The sequence below is a fragment of the Hemiscyllium ocellatum genome, chromosome 21, assembly GCF_020745735.1.
Source record: "Hemiscyllium ocellatum isolate sHemOce1 chromosome 21, sHemOce1.pat.X.cur, whole genome shotgun sequence".
NCBI lineage: Eukaryota > Metazoa > Chordata > Chondrichthyes > Orectolobiformes > Hemiscylliidae > Hemiscyllium > Hemiscyllium ocellatum.
The window spans coordinates 26659047-26678351 of record NC_083421.1 but is presented as its reverse complement, the minus strand read 5'-3'; positions in this window follow the sequence as shown (position 1 = coordinate 26678351).

Here is a 19305-nt window from a genome sequence, read left to right as displayed (position 1 = left end):
ACATGCATCATAGAAAGCATTCTATCTGGATGTATCACAGCTTGGTATGACAACTGCTCTGCCCAGGACTGTAAGAAACGACAGAGAGTTGTCAACACAACCCAGTCCATCCATTGACTCCAAGTAAAACCTTATGCTCGAAACGTCGAATTCTCTATTCCTGAGATGCTGCCTGGCCTGCTGTGCTTTGACCAGCAACACATTTGCAGCATCCATTGACTCCATCTATATTTCTCGCTTCCTCAAAAAGGCAGCCAAAGTAATCAAAGCCCCCTGCCACTTCTGTTATAATCTCTTCCAACTTCTTCTGTCAGGCAGAAGACACAAAAACTTAAACACATGGACAAACAGATTCAAGATTCCAAATTTCAGATTTAATGGTGATCTTGCCTTTTCCCTGCAGCTGTAACATTATATTTCTCACTCTGTTCCAGTAACCTAATGCACTTTGGTATGATCTGCCTATACTGGTCACAAAACAAAACTTTTCAACGTATCTAAATGCATGTGACAATAATCAAATCAATACACCAAATCTTGACAGTTTGGGAGAGTGGTCCAGGAAATGGCTGATGGATTTCAAAGTGAGCAAATGCGAGGTCTTGCACTTTGGAAAAAAGAATACAAGCATGGACTACTTTCTAAACGGTGAGAAAATTCATAAAGCCAAAGTACAAAGGGATCTGGGAGTACTATTCGAGGATTCTCTAAAGGTAAACATGCAGGTTGAGTCCGTGATTAAGAAAGCAAATGCAATGTTGTCATTTATCTCAAGAGGGTTGGAATATAAAAGCACCATTGTGCTACTGAGACTTTATCAAGCTCTGGTTAGGCCCCATTTGGAGTACTGTGTCCAGTTTTGGTCCCTACACCTCAGAAAGGACATACTGGCACTGGAGCGTGTCCAGCGGGGATTCACACGGATGATCTCTGGAATGGTACGAGGAAAAGCTGAGGATGCTGGGATTGTATTCATTGGAGTTTAGAAGATTAAGGGGAGATCTAATAGAAACTTACAAGATAATACATGGCTTGGAAAGGGTAGACGCTAGGAAATTGTTTCCATTAGGCGAGGAGACTAGGACCCAAGGACACAGCTTTAGAACTAGAGAGGGTAAATTCAGAACAGAAATGCAGAGACATTTCTTCAGCCAGAGAGTGGTGGGCCTGTGGAATTCATTGCCACAGAGTGCAGTGGAGCCTGGACGCTAAATGTCTTCAAGGCAGAGATTGACAAATTCTTGATGTCACGAGGAATTAAGGGCTACGGGGAGAATGTGAGTAAGTGAAGTTGAAACGCCCATCAGCCATGATTGAATGACAGAGTGGACTCGATGGGCCGAATGGCCTTACTTCCACTCCTATGTCTTATGGTCTTATGGCCTAAATCAAAGATTTTTTTAAAAGTTGAGTTAAAGCAAATCGTTTTGAGTTAAATCAGTTGCTTTTATTGTGAATAAGAGAATGAGAAAAGTTAACATAATTGATGATTATAAATAGATTGTTGGCATCAACAAACACGTTGTAATTGTGAATGAAGTTGGCTCGATGACTGATGAACTTCCTTACTGGCTATCTGCTGACTAATTAACATCCAACCATACAGAGGGTAAAATGGTGAGTTCTTGTGCTTGAGTGTCATGGATCTCAATATCATCTTGCTGTTTTAAAGGTGTACTGCCTTTCTGAGATCTGTGCAATCTAACAATAAGTTTTTAAATCCAGAAGATTGTAAATGCCTAAATAAAAGATGAGGTGCTGACCCTTGCGCTGAGGTTGCCTCTGACAATTAGCATCTCAGGTTTTAAGGTCACTCACCGTGACAATTCTCCACCTTAACGCCACCCTAAACCACTGTGATCTCAGCCTCCTGCTCTGACTAAATTCGAGAAACAGAATCTGATCTTTCGATTGGCAACTTACAGCCTTCCAGGCTCCAATTAAGTTCAACAATTTTATATCATAACTTCACCTTTATTTTTATTTTCTTTCAGTTTGATTTCCTTTTCTCTCTCATTTCTTTCTGTAGTTTTGCATTTTTTTCTAGCCTTGGCACTACATCTTGCAACCCTTCCATTCTTGTCTTTTCCCACCTTCTCCTTTTTTCCTCCTACTTAAAAAAACAGAACATGTTACTAACATTCCCCCGAAAGGTCGTCAACCTTAAAAATTAACTCCATTTCTCTTTCCACAGATGCTACCAGATCTGTTGGGTGTATTGCCAACATGTTCTATTTCTGTTACAGGCAACAGCATGTTGTGGCAAGAGAACAGAAGGTGTAGAGCAGGCCAAGTGCCATTAGAATCTATTTACGAAGCAATGTTGGCTCTGGAGAACAGGACACTTTCCTATTTCAGATGCACAACTGTCAGCATCAAACTGATTGAAGCTCTGACTTGAAGGCAGAAAATGTTGTATGTACTTATCGAGCGATATAGCATCTGTGGAGGAAAAGAGAGTTAATGTTTCCAGTCAACAGCCTATTAGCGAAAGCTCTGAAATATTGGATGAATGTTGGCATTCAAACTGTGTCTCAATGAATTTTTCGCTTACCAGAGCATCCTTCGATGTGTTCGCTCCAATGGATTTGCAAATTTTGTGATTTGTCATTTTTATGCTAACGTTTGAGCTGCGGCTCCAGTTTTAAAGTTGAAACTACTCTTAACAAGAGTTGGGAGATTGTGTATAGCGATATTCAAGTGGCCCACTTTGGTTAGCAGTGTGCAAAGTAACTACAAATCAGTTAGAGTCGTAGAGTCATAAAGACGTACAGCACAGAGTCAGACCCTTCAATCCAACTCATCCATGACAACCAGATAACCTAACCTCGGGAAAAAGACCTTGGCTATTCACCTTATGTGTGCCCTTCACGATTTTATAAACCTCTATAAAGTCAATAAGTTGTATTGTTATAAATTCTCAAACTGATTCACTCATGTCCTTTGAAGAAAGTAACCCTACAGTCCTTATCTTGCCAGCAGCATCTTCAGCTTGAGACTGAATTCTTGAAAAATTGTCAAATGTCCTGTGAAAACTATGCGGTTTAAACTGCAGTGTGTTTACCATGGCTTTGCAACAGGAGGAAAGAAAAACAGGAGTTTTAAAGTTTTAAACACAACCTGGCTCCCTTTTCAAAATGCAACGGAGGTCAGTACAATCTTACAAAGTGCAAATCTTCATCTGTGTATCAAACTATTCCGCTAACCAAGAACCAGAGCTAAGATATTTTATATTCATAGAATCATAGAATCCCTACAATATGGAAGCAGGCCATTCAGTCCATTGGTTCCACACCAACCCTCTGAAGGGCATGCCACCCTAACCCACCCCCCCCGTTTCCAGTAACCCTCGTTTCTCTTACAGCACTGAATTGAACATCAAGATAACCATCTGAGGGAATAATGTAAGAGAATGATACAATGGGCAACACCAAACTACTATTACATTGTAGGTGAAAGTGAGGACTGCAGATGCTGGAGATCAGAGACAAGATTAGATTGATGCTGGAAAAGCACAGCAGGTCAGGCAGCATCCGAGGAGCAGGAAAATCGACGTTTCGGGCAAAAACCCTTTATCAGAAATCATGATGAAAGCCCGAAACATCGATTTTCCTGCTCCTCAGATGCTTCCTGACCTGTTGTGCTTTTCCAGCATCACTCTAATCTTGTTTACTATTACATTGTAACAGCCCAGTGCACGAGTTCCTTTGCAATCCAAAAGGAAGCCTGTCAAGTTTCACCAAAGCCTTTCTCTCACCACAAGGTTTCCTGAAATTCCCATGTTCGGTTCCATCCATAACCCTTCTGGTGAACAAACACAAACAGGAAATTTTGGCTGTATCTCAGTAGGTCAGGGAGCTTCTGTGAAGAGAGAAACAGAGTCAATATGAGTCGAGGATCCTTCCTCAGTCGTGAGGAAGTTTAGAAATGTAATTTGATTTGAGCAAGGGAGAAGAGAGAGCAATAAAAGTGCTGGAGTGGAGGGCAGGAGTGATTAAACAACAACCGATATTGGGGTAATGGGTAAAGTAATGAAATGCTAATGTTTGTGTAAAATGGGGGTAGAGTGTGTGATCTAAAATTGAGTCTGGCTGAGGACTACTGTGCAGAATGAAATATGAATGGATGCTCCTCGAGTTTCATTGGAGCACTATAACAGACCACAGAGTGAGAAGGGAGAGTAGGCAGCAGTTGGAGACTTAAAATAACATGCAAGCAGAAGGCTCTAGCTCTAGCCTGGCTTTTGTCAATGTGCTCACTGCCTGGGTACCCTGCAGTCCCATAGTACCATGGAGAACTCCCAATCACTCTTTCAATAGTGCCATGAGATATCTTGTACCGAACTGCCAGGGCAAATAGGTTTCTTATTTCTAAGGTGGTATGATCAGTGTAATTCAGCACTGATATGTCAGAGATAAGGATTTGAACACTCAATCCTCTGACACTTCTGATTACTATGCCACATAGTGAGAAACCGAACTATATGAGCCAGACACAGATTCCAAAGTCACGACTAGAGTTGGAACTCCACAAGGGAGTCACTTCCTGACCCAACAAAGCCTCTTCACCATCAACAATACTCAAGCTAGGAGTGAGGTGGGACACCAGTTACAATGAATGGGTGTCCTTGATGTAATTGGTCAGGCAAGGACAAGGCTGAAATTCCTGCCAACAGGGTTTCATATTCACCCCTTTCCAAAGCAAGCGTCTTGTGCTGTACAATGTATGAACTCACCAAATAATGTAATGGGAGTGCCTTCAAAATCCCATCCATGCCACACACAACCTGGATGACACATCATCAAACATCCCTCTCCTGAAACTCCGATTTAAATGCTTAAATGCTAATGCACAGCCATCCCAAGGCTCCAGCAGATCCATTAGCATCATTTCACGGTAATTAGTGGCAGACATGAAATGCTGCACACAAAGCTAAGGCAAAGATATGATATTAAACCTATTTAAGTTGCCCAGGACTTTTGGACTTTTATCAACAGGACGGGAGATATTGAAAATTGAAAAGATTGACAAGGATGGTGCCAGGTTTGGAGGATATGAGCTACACGGAGAGGCTGAATAGGCTGGGGCTGTTTTTCCTGGAGCGTCAGAGGCTGAGGGATGACCTTATAGAGGTTTATGAAATCATGAGGAGCATGAATAGGATAAATAGACAAGATCTTTTCCCTGGGGTGGGGGAGTCCAGATCTAGAGGGCATAGGTTTAGGGTGAGAGGGGAAAGATATAAAAGAGACCTAAGGGGCGATGCTTTCATATAGTGGTGCATGTATGGAATGTGCTGCCAGAGGAAGTGGTACAATTACAATATTTAATAGGCATCTGGATGAGTATATGAATAAGAAGGGTTTGGAGGCATATGGACCAATTGCTGCAAATGGGACTAGATTAGTTTAGGATATCTGGTCGGCATGGACTAGATGGACTGAAGGATATGTTTCCATGCTGTACATGTCTATGACTCCATGCCAGTTGGAATCCATTCTAGAACTTGCATAATGCTCAGCTGAAGCTCAGAATAGAATTCTATAAACAGCCCCTTTTCCAGTGTTGGGCTGTGACAGAGTTCAGCTGCAAAGCTGTAATTAGTTACAGGAAATAGTGAAAAATATAGCATTAAAGGCAAAGCCTCTTTTTTAGTTTGAAACCATTATAATTGACAGTTCATTTTTCAAATCTAATGCGTAGGAAAAGAAAAAGAGTTAATTTCAAAATTATGCTGTTTAAATTGGGAGTCATGTGCTAGATCTATTCAAAGCAGTAGGAAGGAGTTGCCTGGTAAAGGCTTTAACAGCAATATGCTCGGTGTCAATACTTCTTCATAAAATGACTGTCTGATTACTAAACTTCCCAGATTTTTACCTAACATATTTGAGCACTGATTCAAGATGATCATCGCTCACACTTCAATGTTCTAGGAAAATCTGTGGATAATTACTAATCCCACCAAACTGCTTTCATTTCATATAAACATAGAAATTAAGAGCAGGAGTTGGCCATTCGGTCCTTCAGACCTCCACTGCTGTTCAATACAATCATGGCTAATCATCCAACTCATTATCTCCCCATATTCTTTGCTCTCTTTATTCCTAAGAATTATATCTAACTCCTTCTTGAAAACATTCAATGTTTTAGACTTAACTGCTTTCTGTGGCAGGGAATACCACACGCTCTCCGCTTTCTGGATGAACAAATTTCTCTTCATCTCTGTACTCTATGGCCTAGCCTGTATCCTTGGAACTTGACCCCTGATTCTGGACTCCTCAGTTATTGGGAAAATCCTCTCTGTTTCCATAAATCACCACAATTTCTTTAGGACTGAGACCACAGCAGGATTTCCAGCATAATTCGGACCCAAAAACATTTGAGTGTTTTTCTTTGTCCAAGTGAAGGATATCAATGCAGGGAATTATAACACTCTCACTCATTTCTGGATCACATGAATGTTGATATGCCACATTGCTGAGATTAAGTGTAGGAGGAATGGAACAAAACGACATTCATCAATCCTAATGATAAAACTTTCCCCAACATCAACAGATCACCAACTACTTCATGAACATTTTCCTCCCATTCCATTGGGCAGATTTTGAACTGTTTCAAACAAAATGCTAATCTATTGAAGGTTTCTCTGAGAAACAACTATGTACCGTACCAGAACACTTTTGGTACAACCTTACAATGATGTCATGGAGCTGCAGTTTATTGAGTAGACACGAACAATGTGCGTGGACTTAGAACACACAAGAAGAAATGTTCTGGAACACTGCACAAAACAAGTCTATAACATGGACCTGACCACACAAAGAAGCTAGCTCTGTCCTTGTCTAATGTAACTAAGTAATAATGTGCAGATTACTACTTCAGCCATAAGTGTCAGTGTCAACAGGATTAAAGAGGGAAACATGTGCCTCAAAAATTGGTGTGGGAGAAAAGAGTTTGAATTCAGGGGACTTTCGCACCAGGACCAGGGAAGGAGGGAGCTGTTCTGGTTCTGTCTGAATCCTGTCAGGACCAGAGTTGTGTCAAATCACAAACCGGAACTGTAGTTAAGGCTTTAACCTATATAGTGGGGATTGGGTTCAGATGTATGAAAAATTATGGAAAAAGTTAAAAGACAAGGAAAGTTCAGGAGAGGTTATAAAAGGTCCTAGAATAAGTAATAAGGCAGAAAATATGGAAAGAGTCAGGAAAGGCACTGCAGATAAGGGGACAATGATGAGAAGGTGTGGGCAGTCAATGGAGGACAAGGGTGTTGTACTTAAATGCACACAGTATATGAAACAAGATAAATGAGCTCTTAAAATTAATGGGTATGATGTTGTGGGCATCATAGAGATCTGACTGCAAGTGGATCAAGGCTGGGAACTAAATATCCAAGGATACATACCCTATTGAGAGTACAGGCAGGTAGGCAAAGGAGACAGGATCGCCTTGTTAGTAAGAAATGAAATTAAATTGATAGCAAAAACTGACATAGAGTCGGAAAGCATAGAATCTGTGTAGGGTGCGTTAAGGAATTGCAAGGGAGAAAAAACTGGAGGACCTGTTTCTGTGCTGTACACCTCTATGACTCTGTGATGACCACCTAGTTTACCCTCATATTTCATCGTCTCCCCTCTTTACTGATTTTTAAAATTATCCTCTGGTGGTTTTTCAAGGCTTTCCCTTGTCAGCCTTCTCCACTATCCAAGGGAAGTCAGGGACAGCATAAAATCAAAAGGAAAAGCTTACACTGTGATAAAGATTAGTGGGAAGCTAGAGGATTGGAAATCTTTTCTGAACTCTTTCAAGTTTCACAACGTCCTTCCAATAGGAGGGGGACCAGAATTGTGCACAATATTCCAAAAGTGCCCATCCAATGTCCTGTACAGCCATGACATGATGTCACAACTCCTATACTCAATACTCTGTCCAAGAAAGGAAAGCATACCAAACACCTTCTTCACTGTGGTGGCACAGTGGCTCAGTGGTTAGCACTGCTGCCTCACAGCACCAGGGTCCCAGGGCTGATTCCAGCCTCAAGCAACTGTCTGTGTAGAGTTTGCACATTCTCCCTGTGTCTGCATGGGTTTCCTCCGGGTGTACTGATTTCCTCTCACAGTCCAAAGATGTGCAGGTCAGGTTAAATGGGACATGCTAAATTGCCAATAGCGTTAGGTGCATTAGTCAGAGGGAAATGGGACAGGGTGGTTTACTCTTTGGAGGGTCATTGTGGATTTGTTGGGAATACTGTAGGGAATCTTATCACTATCCTATCTACCTGCAACTCTATTTTCAAGGAGATATGAGCCTGCTCTCCAAGGTCTCTTTGTTCAGCAACACTCCCCAGGACCTTGCCAATAAGTGTGTAAATCCTGCTCTAATTTGTCTTTCCAAAGTGCAGCACTTCACATTTTTTCTAAATTAAACTCCATCTGCCATTCCTCAGCCCATTGGCCCATCTGACCAAGATCCTGTTGCACTCTGTGATAACCTTTTTCGCTGTTTACCACACCTCCAATTTTAGTGTCATCTAATATGAAAGGAGTTTAGAAGAATCTTTTTAGATAAAGATAAAAGATAAGAGAGAGAGGCAATTGTAGGAAAGATATTATTATTCACAAATAAGTTACCATAATGTTGCCAGGAATGAGGGATTTGAAATATAAAAATAGGCTGGGCTTTTCATTAAAGCTTAGGAGATTGAGAGGTGACTTTATAGAGATATATAAAATCATGAGGGGCATAAGCACAGTGAATGGTATAGGTCTTTTCCCTAAGATGGAGAAGTTTAAAATTGTGGAGCATATTTTTAAGGTGACAGGAGAAATATTTAAAAGGGACATATGGGGCAACATTTCACACAGGATGTGGTTCATGTGTGGAATGAACTGCCAGAGGAAGTGATGAATGCAGGTTCAGTTAAAACATTTAAAAGACATTTGGATAAGTTCATGAATAGGAAAGATTTGGGAGGATATGGGCCAAGTGCAGCCAGGTGGAACATGGTCAGCATGGACTAGTTGGGCCAAAGGGCCTGTTTCCACAATGTATGACTCTATGACTCTACAAATCGTGAGTGCAGCTTTATGACAAACTGACAGCTAATGAAGACACAGAGCCAAACAGCTGCTGGCAAGAATACCTCACCGAGCAGAAGCCCCTCCAGAGAAACCGGCAGAACATCTCAAAAAAAGGCTTTTTTTTTTGCAGCCTGCAAAAGGGTAACAAGCTTTGAAAGTATTTATTAAAATACTTGTATACTCATCATAGGTCAGACATCTAATGGGCACAAGCCTACAAGACCATATTGAAGACAGGAAAGGTTTCGTGTGCTGACTCCAGTTCACAGGAGTGCGATGGAACATATTTTCCCCTTCCCTGCAAAACACTTGATCAGCATCCAACCAAATCATCTAACTAGCCATCAGCCCCAGTGCCATTATGTATTATCAATAGAATGCAGCTGCAGCAGAATACTAAGGCTTATTTAACATCCACTGCCCTTGAGGGGAAGGGCATCAGATATGCTCAAGTCACACACAATTCTGCCATAGTATCATCATTCAAATGTCATTGCTGGGTGAAAAAACTAGAACACTATTATCATGAGAGTACCATCACCACACAGGATGTAACAGTTCAAGAATGTGGTCCTGTGTCACCCGCTCAAACGACGATAGAACGTAAAGGTAAGGAAGTATTGTTGCAACTATATAGGGCATTAGTGAGACTGAACCTGGAGTATTGTGCATAGTTTTGATCCCCTTTTTTGAGGAAAGATGTAGTGGCATTGGAGGCAGTTCACAGGAGGTTCATTAGATTGATCCCAGAGATGAGATCAGGTGAAGAGAGATTGAACGCTTCAGACCTATACAGTCTGGCATTTAGAAGAATGAGGGGAGATCAAATTGAGGCATTCAAGATGATAAAAGGTGTGGATAAAATAGACATGGAACAGATGCTTCCTCTTGTGGGGCATTCTAGGATGAGAGAGCATAGTCGTTTAGGATAAGGTTTAGAAAATTTAGAACAGAGTTGAGGAATTGAATTGAATTTAATTGAATTTATTGTCACGTGTACCGAGGCACAGTGAAGAGCTTTGTCTTGCAAGCAATACAGGCAGATCACAGAGTTAAATAGCATAGATAAGTAAATAATAGGTAAACAGCGGCAAAAACATAGGTACAGACAAAACCATGTCTCTCAAAAGATTGTGAATCTGAGGAATTTGCTATCCCAAAGTCCTGTGGATGCTGGGCAGTGAGTAAACTTAAGGAGGACTAGACAGATTTTTAATTGGTAACGGGTTAAAGGGATATGGAAAGAAGGTAGGAAATTGGGGGTGAGGAGTATATCAGCCATGATCAAATGGTGGAGCAGACTCGATGGGCTAAATTACCTAATTCTGCTCCTAGATCTTATGAAGTTATGAACTTCTGAACTAGGGACAGGCAATAAATGCTGGCCTTTATGTCCTTACCCTCATGTCAAAGAATGGATAAACAACTATTGCAGCACTACATCACATCATTGAATTCTGCTTCTGCCTCCATCTGAGATTGTAAATAGTTTATGCCCAGAGCATTCAGTGTCAAGAGCTTATGATTATATGTTTCAGTCTCTAACTCTGCCTGTTATCCCTGGGTTCAGATGTTTATTCCAGATCACCCCTTCTGATTAGCAATCACAGTGAGATATGATAAACTGAGATCATTCAGAATATTGTACACAGTTCTATTTGCCACACTCCCAAAAGGATGTGAGGGCTTTGGAGAAGGAACAGAAAAGACTTACCAGGATGTTGCTTGGTCTGGAGGCTATTAGCTATGAGGCGAGATTGTATAAATTTGCTTTGCTTCCACTTGAGCATCGAAGGATGAACAAACGACCTGATAAAAGTTGACAAAATAATGAGCGACATAGATAGTCGCAATCTTTTTTCCCAGGGCAGAAATGTCGATTACTCAGGGACATAGGTTTAAGGTAACGGGTAAAGTTTAAAGGAGAAATGAGAGGCAAGGGTTTTTACCCAGAGGGTGGTAAGTGCCTGGAATGTGTTGCCAGAGGAGGTAGTGGAAGTAGATACAATAGCAACATTTAAGAGGCATCTTGACAGATACATAAATCAGCAGGAAATAGAGGGATATGGTCTGCCTTTAGTTTATAAAGGCATTATGTGTTGGCACAGTCTTGTGCTGTGCCTGTGTTGTACCATTCTTTGTTCTAGTCGCTAATTAAGAAAGCAACCTCAAAGTCTAGTAACCTCATTGACATTTTAACCACTTTTGTCATATTTAATAAAAATAGATAAAAGAAATGTGGAGCATGGAGACAAGGAGCAGGAGTCACCTGGTCAGCTTTTGGAGCCTGCTGTGCCAGTCGGTGATTGGGCCCGAGCTGTTCATGATATGTAAATGCTTTGGATGAGGGAACATTTCCAAGTCCGCTAACAACATAGATTTGGGTGGGATTATGAGTTTTGAGGAGGTTGCAAAGAGGTGATTTAGACAAGTTGAGTGAGTGGACAAACACAAGGTAGGTGCAGTACAACGTAAAGTTTTACACTTCGCTGTGAAAACCAGTCAGGAAATATAACATTTAAATGGTGATTTATTGGATAGTGTGGATGTACAAAAGGAGTGTCCTTATACACCAGCCAATGAAAGTGGACTGACAGATGCACTGAGCATTAATGAGTAGTATAGTGTCCTACATTGCAGGAAGATTTGAGTTCATAAGTAAGGATGCCTTACTCTTGTTATGCAAGGCCTTGAATATGATATGCAGATTTGGTCTCCCTACCCAAAAAAGGGTATACTTGCAGTCAAAGGAGTGCAGAGGAGGTTCATTAGGCTGATACCAGGCAATAGCCAGGTTGCCCCATGAGGAGAGATTAGTTCACCTGAGCTGACAGTTGAGAAGGATGAGAGTTATAGAGTCATAGAGTCAAGAGATGTACAGCATGGCAACAAACCCTTCGGTCCAACCCGTCCATGCCAACCAGATATCCCAACCCAATGTAGTCTCACCTGCCAGCACCTGGCCTATGTCCCTCCCAACCCTTCCTATTCATATACCCATCCAAATGCCTCTTAAATGTTGCAATTGTACCAGCCTCCACCACATCCTCTGGCAGCTCATTTCATACACGTACCACCCTCTGCGTGAAAAAGTTGCCCCTTAGGTCTCTTTTATGGGCAGCACGGTGGCTCAGTGGTTAGCACTGCTGTCTCATAGCACCAGGGTCCCAGGTTCGATTCCAGCCTCGGGTGACTGTCTGTGTGGAGATTGCACAATTTCCCCGAGTCTGTGTGGATTTCCTCCAGGTGCTCCAGTTTCCTCCCACAATCCAAAGATGTGCAAGTCAGGTGAATTGGCCATGCATTAGTCAGAGGGGAAGTGGGCCTGGGTAGGTTACTCTTCGGAGGGTCGGTGTGGAATGGTTGGGCTGAAGGGTCTGTTTTCACACTGTAGAGATTCTAATTCTAATCTTCGAATCTATATCTTTCCCCTCTCACCCTAAACCTATGCCCTCTAGTTCTGGACTCCCCCGACCTCAGGGAAAAGACTTTGCCTATTTACCCAATCCATGCCCCTCATAATTTTGTAAACCTCTATAAGGTCACCCCTCAGCCTCCGACACTCCAGGGAAAACAGCCCCAGCCTGTTCAGCCTCTCCCTGTACCTCAAATCCTCCAACCCTGGCAACATCCTTGTAAATCTTTTCTGAGCCCTTTCAAGTTTCACAACATCTTTCCGATAGGAAGGATACCAGAATTGCATGCAATATTCCAACAGTGGCCTAACCAATGGACTGTACAGCCCTAACATGACCTCCCAACTCCTGTACTCAATAGTCTGATCAATAAACGAAAGTATACCAAACGCCTTCTTCACTATCCGATCTACCTCTTTCCACTTTCAAGGAGGTATGAACCTGCACTCCAAGGTCTCTTTGTTCAGCAACACTCCCTAGGACCTTACCATTAAGAGTATAAGTCCTGCTAGGATTTGCTTTCCCAAAATGCAGCACCTCGCATTTATCTGAATTAAACTCCATCTGCCATTTCTCAGCCCGTTGGCCCATCTGGTCCAGATCCTGTAGTAATCTGAGGTAACCCTCTTCACTGTCCACGATCTGATTAAAACATATAAAATTCTAAGAGGGCTACACAGGAAGGATGTTGCCCTGGTTTGGCAGTTTAGAGCTAGGCATCACAGTCTTGAGATATGAGGTAAGCAGTTAAGACTGAGATGAGGAAAGATTTCTTCATTCAGAGGGTGGTCACCCTGTGGGAGTCACTCTCACAGAAGCCTCTGGAGGCCAGGTCATGGAGTACATCCAAGAAAGAGGTTCACATATTTTTAAATATTAAAGGCACCAAGGGTTATGGAGAGAAAGTGGGAATATAGTATTGAGGTAGAGGAACAGCCATGAATTATATTGGCAGGCTGAATGGACTACTGCCGCTCCTAGTTTCTACATTTCCATCTTTCAATGTGATCATGTTGGGCCCTGTATCTTAACATCCTAATTCTATTTTCTTTCCTTATTCCTTGATGTCTTAATACCTGAAGTTAAAAATCACACAACACCAGGTTGTCCCATATAAAAAAAAACACAATCTACAGGCAGTCAATCCATGTAACGTTTTATAAAATCCTACTTTGGAAATAGAACCAGTCTGACTCAAGATTGGGATACAGACAGACCCTAACCTCACACTTTTAATACATTGTCTGAGTTGAGATGTCCCCTTTTTTTTAGGTTATCTCAAGGATGTGACTTAAAAGAAGTTCTGGGATTTACATATTAATGAACTGAAACATGCAACCCATTCTAAAAGATGAAAGACTTAACAGCAATCTATGTTTGTTCAATATATTGTTTCAATTACATGACACTATAACCTTTTGCTATAAATTCTGTATCTTATGATCCTGCTCTACAGCTACCTGATGAAGGAAAACTGCTCCAAAAGCTCGTGCTTACAAATAAATATATTAGACTATAACCTACCTGGTGTTGTGTGATTTTTAACTTTGTCCACTCCAGTCCAACACCGGCACCTCCACGTCATTAATATCGAAATGCAGTGTGTGTTTAGTCTTAAAACTGAACACCTTCCTATAACTCTTCTGTCAAAATTCTCTCCTTTCCTAAAATGTGACACCTACAAAGAGCCGAAGTAGATAGGGCCATGGTTAGGGAGAAGGATAGGCTAGAGTTAGAGCTAGGATTAAGGTAACATTAGAGTTAGGATTACAGTTGTGATTAGGGTTAGCATAAGGGTTAGGGTTAGAGTTAGGGTTAATGTTAGGGTTAGGCTTTGGCTTACGGTTAGGGTGATGTTAAGCGTTCGGGTCAGGGTTAGGTTTATGGAAACATTTGAGAAGTTTGTCCGCAAACACATGGCTTCACAGAACCAGCAGAATGGGGTGCAGTCATGGCAGAAGATTTGAATTATATGATCTTGGCCATGTTGCAAATGTGGGGTTGGATGCTGAGCTGGGAACAAATAGTCCACCAAAGACTCACACTTCTTAGCTTGGTTTGGAATGCTACATCCCTGACTCGCAGTGTCTGCAAATGAATTGAATGAAACCTTGTCCATTTTGTTTTGAATGGTGAAACAGTATGAAATTCTTCAATGGGACAAGGGACAATTAGTGAGGAAGTTTTAAATCAAGGTCTAATTTATTACATTCAACCAGGGCAGTGTTAATTCTTTATTTCAGTCAGAGTTAACAACACTGTTAATGTAACAGCACGCAATTTTTCACAGTGATGGGATCACAAACTACCAACACACGGAGTATATCTATTTTTTACATCAAATCAAATAAAATGAGTCAGTGCCAAGGGCCTTTATAAGCCAATATATCGCTGATTCAATCTGACAGTTCATTATATAGCTTTCTGAGGTTAACATGATACGGTTTAATTTCAATACTCAGTTTTATGCTGTATCTAACCATGTAAACAGTCCTTGTTCCTGATCAAGCAAATCATTTCCACACAATCAAATTTACAATGTGGCAAACACAGTTAACATTTCTCATGCTGATTTGTCAGTCTTAATACGGGCAATGTGTAAATGTCTCATGAATTAATGCTTGTCTACTTTGACACAAGTGAAGGTAAGGAAGTTGGATAAGTAATAAGCTATCACATCATCTATTCAATCCTCCTAATTTAATCATTTTACAGAGTGTTCTCGTAGCTTTCAGCTTAAACATTCCTCAGTGGTTAGCACTGCTGCCATATAGCACCAGGGACCCAGGTTTGGTTCCCACCTCGGGCAACTGTCTGTGTGGAGTTTGCACATTCTCCCTGTGTCTGCGTGGGTTTCCTCCCATAATCCAAAAATGTGCAGGTCAGGTGAATTGGCCATGCTAAATTGCCCATAGTGTCAGGGGTAAATATAGGGTCTGGGTGGATTACTCTTCAGAGGGTTGATGTAGACTTGTTGGACCAAAGGACCTGTTTCCATACTGTAGGGAATCTAAAAAAAATCTAATCTGATCTCATACTAAAACAGTGCAGCTCCAATTAAATCACCTCCATTGACTCCTTCATTATTTAAGCTTGTACAGTCTCATTCCACGCACACTAAGGAACTGGAACTGTCAGGGTCCACTGAGTTTTTGTTTATTTTACTTGCAAATTATATCTAGAACTTTTAATTCCTCTTCCAACTGAATATTCACCTTAAACATTTTGTTAAAAAAGAATTTGGACAGTTTCTGAGCATTGTCTTAAATTTTCATGTACCATACCATCAGAGACAGAACATCTGTGAGAGTGGGAGGGAATACATTTAAAAGAGACCTAAGGGGCAACTTTTCACACAGAGGGTGATGCATGTATGGAATGAGCTGCCAGAGGAATTGGTGGAATCTGGTACAATTACAACATTTAAAAGGCATCTGGATGGGTTTATGACCTGGAAGGATTTAGAGGGATATGGACCTCTAAATGCTGGCAAATGGGACTAGATTGATTTAGGATATCTGTGCAGCATGGACAAGTTGGACTGTAGAGTTTGTTTCTGCAATGTACAGCTCTATGAATTCAAAGTTTGTGAGAAGATTTGTAGCTCAGGTGCTCGTTGTGGTTCTGTTCACCGAGCTGGGAATTTGTGTTGCAGACGTTTCGTCCCCTGTCTAGGTGACATCCTCAGTACTTGGGACCCTCCTGTGAAGCACTTCTGTGATGTTTCCTCCAGCATTTATAGTGTTTTGTCTCTGCCGCTTCCGGTTGTCAGTTCCAGCAGTCCATTGCAGTGGCCGGTATATTGGGTCCTGGTCGAGGTGTTTGTGAATCTATGTTTTAAGCACATGCATTGTAATCCTGTAGAATCCTAATGTACAAATAAATGCTAAAAATGTTTGGAATCTTTCAATTTTTTATGGGTTCATTTGTCTTGCTTGTGATCCTGATTGATTGATAGATTTATTTATTGTTATGTGTAATTTGTTACAAATGTAGTGAAAAGTGTTGTAAAGTATTGCCACTCTCTGACACCATCTTAAAACAAAGAAAATAAAGCAAAACACAGAATGGGACGGCAGAAAATAAAGCAATAAGGTTCAATTTTACAATTCCTTCATGTTAAGTGTTCTCTCTCATCCTAGCTCAACCTTGGATTCAGAAACTCGGACAATATCTACATACCTACCTACTATTAAGCTGGCTAATAGCTGGCCCAGCTCCACAACTGAACTGAGCACCAAAGCCAAACCTACCCTAAAACAATCAGTCCCGAAAACTGACTGCACTCCCCCAACCCGACTAACTAATCAACTGGCACCTTTTTAACTATGCTCTGACCTGACCCCACTACCCCCAAATCGGACAACCCACTCCGACCTGCCCAAATTACTCCCTGAAGATCCTCACCCATCTGACCAGTCACTACTCAACCCAAATATTTCACCCACCAATGAGCAACCAGACGATTGTATGTACCCGGAGACTGCTGACTCTCACCAGCTACTCTCTAACCTTACTACCCACTCACCAACCCACTAAAAGGCTTGAGACATTTAATAAACTTATCAGATTATCATAGAAAGTCTACAATGTGGAGAGACACTATTCAATCCATTGAGTCAGCACTGATCCTTCAAAGACCATTCCACCCAGACCTAACCTCCACTCCATCCCTGTACCTCTGCATTTCCCATAGCCAATCCATCTAACCTGCACATCTTTGGACTGTGGGAAGAAACTGGAGCATCCAGCAGAAACCCACGCAAAGATGGGGAGGATGTACAAATTCCATACAGACATTCACTCAAGAGTGGAATTGAACCTGTGTCCCTGGCACTGTGAGGCAGTAATGCAAACCACTGAGCCACTGTGCCACTCAGGTCCTGTTATGGCAGCTTCTGTTATGAAAGGTAGTGTCTTGTCCATTTGTCTGCCTTTACTTGCACTCAATGGTCTTTTTTAGTGCTGGGTTCACTGAAGCTTCAGCTGGGGTCAGATGTGCTAAGTAAAAGCTTGAAAAAGGATGAGGTGACAAAAATCCTCTTTGTCCATATCTCATCAGCATTGTCATTGACTTCAGGCTGAATCTTATAGTTTTTCCCCTGAGCGACTACAGCGTTGAAAGTGGTGGGGTGATTCTTGACAGGAAGCCAAACAAGTTTCCTCGCCATGTTTTACCAAACTCAGTACATGAACTGGTGCTGCAACCCTTCTGGGGAATATCAGGTCTGATTTCCATCCCATCGCACCACATGCCAATTGCCAGAGCAACTCACCACTTACTGCAGATGCTGGAATTGACCATCATTCTTAGCACAGAAGCCATCTTTAAAAGCTCATGGTTCACCTGGACAAAGGCTGTCAGTCAAAGCTGCCCTGCATTGTTTCAAATATTTGCCCTGAACAGAGTGCACAGGGGGAGATCTGTGCCCACCCCTCTCTACGGGCAGGGTCCTGGAGCTCCTGCTGTATAGGATGATGCAGAGGTGGGACTTCCTCTTCCCCAGAACCAGCAGTGGAGGGCAAGACACCAACCCATGCCAGCCTGGTCTAACGTTGCCAACCAGGTTTAAGCTGCGTTAGCTGTCTGGAGGAATGCAGTAGGGAAGAGATCAATGACCTTCCCCACTGTGCCAGCCTAAGTACCACTATCTTCCCTCCAATACCTTTCACTCCTTCCATCCCTGCTGCTGCATCCAACACCCACCAAGGCTCATGGTCTACTACTCTCCAGCAACAGCTTCCCTCGCTCACCCCAAACTGCGACACCACTCAGCCTGCATGCCCTCTGCGCTGCCTCCTCACCGGGAAGCCCCCTCAACTATGCCAACGCTGAAAACTGTGCCACTCATTTCCATCTCCCGTAATACCAGGCCCTCTCTCATTCCACAAGAGCCCACAACAGAGTGGAAAGAGTTAAGACAGATAGAGTGCTGTTCATCGTTGGATTCCTCAACAACAAAAAACAGAAATTGATGGAAAAGCTCAGCAGATCTGACAGCATCTGTGAGGAGAAATCACAGTGACCGTTGACCCTTCCCAGAACTGGGTTCCTCAATCCTTATCAGCAGAGGATCTGATTCTGACTGCCTCAAGCAGGGCCTAGCCTGCAATCAGTGGATGCTGCTGACTGACTGTGCAGGCTCCCCCCTGAAAGAAGGCTATCCCTCTTGACTGGACTGATGATTACAGATAACAGTGGGAAGCTTCATGGCTTTGTATTTGCCCTAAATAGCATGGCAATGATAGAGTTCTGTTAGCAGCAAGTCGATCCCAACGACAACGTGCTCAGGCCTCCAACCTCAGTTTTCCCTATGACTAGTTCACATAACAAACTCAGTACGATCACAATCTACAGCGGTGTTGACAAGCAATAATGAGCTCAGTTGGGAACCCACGACTGCCTCGTGAGGATCTCGCCTGACAACTTAAGTGTGCAAGGTACAGCGAGATATTCTAGGAGTCAAAATGGACCTCACTAAACATCTCACCTGATTCTCATACACACCTTACCATAACCCGTGTCGGTCTGAGCCTGATGAGCCGTCACCCTTCATTCCAATCATTTGCAATCAAAATACATTTTTCCTTGTGCTTTTATTTCTCAGAACAAGAGTGAATATAAAATCTTCTCTATCAGGTCAGGATTTACTCACATAGAGACAGCAATGGGAACATGAAACTTGATGCCACGTGGAGTGATTGCACTGAGAACATTGGGGTCTTTAAGGCTTTGTACATTCCTGAGAGTGAAGGCTGTGTATTCTCCATGCCATAGAATCCCTACAGCTCTGCGAGAGGCCATTCAG